General features: G+C 41.3%; 2 non-coding genes across 2 annotated transcripts; both read right to left on the bottom strand.

Moving 5' to 3' along the window:
• Nucleotides 1–372: 372 nt before the first annotated feature.
• LOC125076736 lies at nucleotides 373–529 on the bottom strand. The gene has a single exon (XR_007120652.1). It is a non-coding gene; the product is annotated as a 5.8S ribosomal RNA (ribosomal RNA).
• Nucleotides 530–989: 460 nt separating this feature from the next.
• On the bottom strand, nucleotides 990–2,892 carry LOC125076739. The gene has a single exon (XR_007120654.1). It is a non-coding gene; the product is annotated as a small subunit ribosomal RNA (ribosomal RNA).
• Between the last annotated feature and the right edge of the window lie 2,108 nt (nucleotides 2,893–5,000).

The raw sequence follows: 5,000 nt of genomic DNA, 5'->3' as shown, positions 1-5,000 counted from the left end.
ACTCAATGAAACGATCGAAAGGTCGGAGATGGGCGCTCCTCGTCTGGCGACGAGCGACGCTCTCAGTCTCTCTGACGTCGCATAACGAAACTCCGTGACGTAAACGTACACACGAACGCGTATATAAAAATATAAATAATATATACACACACACGCATGTAAACGTAAACATACATACACATCGTATTTGTTATATTTGAACGGACCGAGAACGAGATTTATATTAAGTATATTTAAACACGTAATATAACACATCGAACGCGGATACCGTCATATGTTCGAGAAACGTCAGTCAGTCTATTGAGTCGGTTACGAAATAATAGACATTACGACATTAAACATTGAACAGTGTGGTTTATATTTTTATACAGCCGGCCCTCAGACAGGAGTGGTCCTGGATGTTTCTCCACGGACCGCAATGTGCGTTCGAAATGTCGATGTTCAAATGTGTCCTGCAGTTCACACTATGACGCGCAGTTAACTGCGTTCTTCATCGACCCGCGAGCCAAGTGATCCACCGTCCAGGGTAATGGTTTTTAATTTGTTTTATTTTTATAATTTCTACGATCACTCGAACGATTCTATACGCCAGTGATATGAGTTTATTTTTTTTTTATTTTTATTTTTTTTTTTGTTTTTTTCTCTTATTTTTAGTATACAGAGAAAAATTCAAAAAATTAAAAAAAAAAAAAAAAAAAAAGTTAAAAAAAAAAAAAAATAAAAAAAAAAAAAAAAAGAAATATACATTTTATTTGAAGATGACGATGTGCGTTAACACATCGTACTTTCCTCGAAATCGACATCGAAAAATATCAGAATAGGACGCGTTACACGACTCTGGACTCTGACTCGGACACACTGCTGTGTGAGAGAGAGAGAGTGAGAATCGCGTCCTCGCATCGAAACGACACATTCCGAACGTCGATATTTGTGTTTTAGAATTTTATTATCGTTCATTATCGCACTCTTTCGAGATTGATAATTTACGTTAATGATCCTTCCGCAGGTTCCCCTACGGAAACCTTGTTACGACTTTTACTTCCTCTAAATGATCAAGTTTGGTCAACTTCCCAGCAACGCCGACGGCCGTGAAGCCACCGCGTGTCGGTCCGAAGACCTCACTAAATCATTCAATCGGTAGTAGCGACGGGCGGTGTGTACAAAGGGCAGGGACGTAATCAACGCGAGCTTATGACTCGCGCTTACTAGGAATTCCTCGTTTATGGGGGATAATTGCAAACCCCAATCCCCAGCACGAAGGAGTTTCAACGGGTTGCCCGGGCCTCTAGGCCAGGGAGAACATGCTGATTCCTTCAGTGTAGCGCGCGTGCGGCCCAGGACATCTAAGGGCATCACAGACCTGTTATTGCTCAATCTCGTGCGGCTCGAAGCCGCCGGTCCCTCTAAGAAGAATTTTAATACGCCGCCAGTGAGTTGCTCGACCGAAATCGAGCACACCTAAATGACGACGCCTATTTAGCAGGCTAGAGTCTCGTTCGTTACCGGAATTAACCAGACAAATCGCTCCACCAACTAAGAACGGCCATGCACCACCACCCACCGAATCAAGAAAGAGCTATTAATCTGTCAATCCTTCCGGTGTCCGGGCCTGGTGAGATTTCCCGTGTTGAGTCAAATTAAGCCGCAGGCTCCACTCCTGGTGGTGCCCTTCCGTCAATTCCTTTAAGTTTCAGCTTTGCAACCATACTCCCCCCGGAGTCCAAAATCTTTGGTTTCCCGGAAGCTGCCCGCCGAGCCATTGTAGTAACGTCGGCGGATCGCTAGATGACATATTTACGGTTAGAACTAGGGCGGTATCTAATCGCCTTCGAACCTCTAACTTTCGTTCTTGATTGATGAAAACACCTTTGGCAAATGCTTTCGCTGATGTTCGTCTTGCGACGATCCAAGAATTTCACCTCTAACGTCGCAATACGAATGCCCCCAGTTATCCCTATTAATCATTACCTCGGAGTTCTGAAAACCAACAAAATAGAACCGAGATCATATTCTATTATTCCATGCACGAAATATTCAAGCGGCATTTTGAGCCCGCTTTGAGCACTCTAATTTGTTCAAAGTAAAATTGTCGGCCCATCTCGACACTCACTGAAGAGCACCGCGATAGGATTTTGATATTGAACCGGCGTTTTACCGCCGGCTCACCGACGATATGCTCCGCAGACGTGTCAGTATCACCGCGGATGCGGTGCACCGACAGCGCGGCGCACAAATGCAACTACGAGCTTTTTAACCGCAACAATTTTAGTATACGCTATTGGAGCTGGAATTACCGCGGCTGCTGGCACCAGACTTGCCCTCCAATTGTTCCTCGTTAAAATATTTAAAGTGTACTCATTCCGATTACGAGGCCTCGAAAGAGTCCCGTATCGTTATTTTTCGTCACTACCTCCCCGTGCCGGGAGTGGGTAATTTGCGCGCCTGCTGCCTTCCTTGGATGTGGTAGCCGTTTCTCAGGCTCCCTCTCCGGAATCGAACCCTGATTCCCCGTTACCCGTGACAACCATGGTAGTCGCAGAAACTACCATCGAAAGTTGATAAGGCAGACATTTGAAAGATGCGTCGCCGGTACTGGACCATGCGATCGGCAAAAGTTATCCAGATTCATCAAAATTAACGACTTCGGACGAGACGCCCTCCGTCGATTGGTTTTGATCTAATAAAAGCACTCATCCCATCACTGGTCAGAGTTCTGATTGCATGTATTAGCTCTAGAATTACCACAGTTATCCAAGTAACTGAGTAAGATCTAAGGAACCAAAACTGATATATTGAGCCATTCGCGGTATCGCCTTAATACGGCTTGCACTGAGACATGCATGGCTTAATCTTTGAGACAAGCATATAACTACTGGCAGGATCAACCAGGGAGCTAACCGAGACTTGTTGAAGTCGTCAATTACTCTTCTCGTTTCATATTCGCATATAAAATACACACAAACTTATGCATGCATGTACAATATACGCACAGTATGAAACGAGCGTCTCACCGTATCGTCGATCGCGTTAGACGCGATAGATTTTAACGGTTGACTCTTATAAAAATTTATATGAGACACAAACGCGCTTTAAGCACGCGCGCGCGCGTGCGTGCGCTATAATATATAACGCGACGACAGCGGCGGCGGCGGCGGCGGCGGCGGAGGCGTCTTCACATAATGACACATAACGGTCACGAATTCGAACGTTCTAAACGAGATCGAGTTTTTTTTTCAAAATAACACTTCGCACACGACGTGTACGTATGTATTGTTCAACGATTATTATCGTAAAACATTGGGATCGACGCCCGGTGTTTGAGTGATCGTACCGATACTCGGGTTGTGTATTTTTTGTACATGATAAATGTAAAAATTAACAAAAAGAATTTTAGAAACGACCGTTCATATATAATATAAAAATTATACACACTATACGAATACACTGAATCTTTTAAGAACTCCGTCTCTAACGTTTTCTCATATCGTCGCGACGTCGCAGATCGACTACAATGAATCAACATTTATTCCATGAGGATAGATTGTAGCGAGAGCGACGACGACGACGATAAGAGGAAGAGCGCATGAGGCAGAGAGATCTACGTGCGTCCGTCGGTCGGCACAGTTTTACAGAACGAAAAAGAATCTTTTTATCATTTTCACGTGTGTCAGTGAATATCCCCAGCGGTCGAGACGAATCGTACGTACATACTTGGTTGTTACACTACGTAAAGTATAATATAACGCGATACGACGAATCGAGAGACACGCCAGAAGACACGCAACAAAGACGACAAATGAAAACGATAATAACATTTTTTTCGTTATACAAGAGTACTGATCCGGTCACTTCGCGTCTAACATCAATTTTTGAATGTTCGACGTTCGAACCGTCACTACTCCATATATATGCCTGACGATGAGTATGACATTCGGCTCGTTCGAACGGAATGTATTTTTTTTTTTATTATTATTATTATTTTATTATGTTTCTCATATTCGATCTGATATCATAAGACGACGAACCCCAGAACACGCACCCCCCCCCCCCTCCCCAACCCCCTCCCCCCCAACTGACACCCCAAACCCTCCAAAATCTCCAAAACTTCGATTATTTTGTTCTATATTTTTATAGATAGTATATGATTATATGATATTATGCAACGTCAATGCAACAACAACGACAACAACAACAACAACAACAACAACAACAACAATAAAAAAAAAAAGAAAAAAAAAAAAAACAACAACAACAACAACAAAGAAAGTTGTATCTTCGTTTATTTAAATTTCACCGGTATTCGTTTATCGAAAAAAAAAAATTTATAATTAAAATTATTATATTTTATAATTAAAATAATAATTATGACGATGACGAATAAATATAATAATAATAATAATAATAAAGAACATGACGCGATTTACGAATGCGTAAATAATGTTAATAATATAATTTTTAAGTTTCATATCAGTCTTGATACCTTAAAATATGTATAATGAAGTAATAAATAAATAGAAATTATCTTTAAAAAAATATCCTGACATAAATGTATTGAATCTCTATAAAAAAATTAAAAAATAATCTAACGAACGCAACGAGCTCTACTCCTACTCTACGAACGTTTTCTCGAACGAAGTGCTCGATGAAAACGTCGAACGTTCGTGTATCGAAAGGAGAGTCGAGATAGAGCTCATATAATGTTAATGTTAATGTTAATGTTAATGTTAATGTTAATGTATCGAAAATTATATATGTTAATTATTGATATTAAACGTATAAGAAGACTTACGTAATAATATAATAATGAAAATGACGCGAATTACGAACACGCGAGAGACACAGCACGCACAGACACCATCGATACACGAACTAATCGCAACGAACGGGACTCTAACGATTTCAGAGTGTTCGACGAAAACGTGGAACGTTCGTGTATTGAAGAAGTGAAGTCTATCGAGAAGATCATCTCATCCGCGTCCTCCTCCTCGAACTCTACGAGT

Source organism: Vanessa atalanta, unplaced genomic scaffold (assembly GCF_905147765.1).
Source record: "Vanessa atalanta unplaced genomic scaffold, ilVanAtal1.2, whole genome shotgun sequence".
Classification (NCBI taxonomy): Eukaryota; Metazoa; Arthropoda; class Insecta; order Lepidoptera; family Nymphalidae; genus Vanessa; species Vanessa atalanta.
This window is presented reverse-complemented; position numbering and strand designations above follow the sequence as displayed.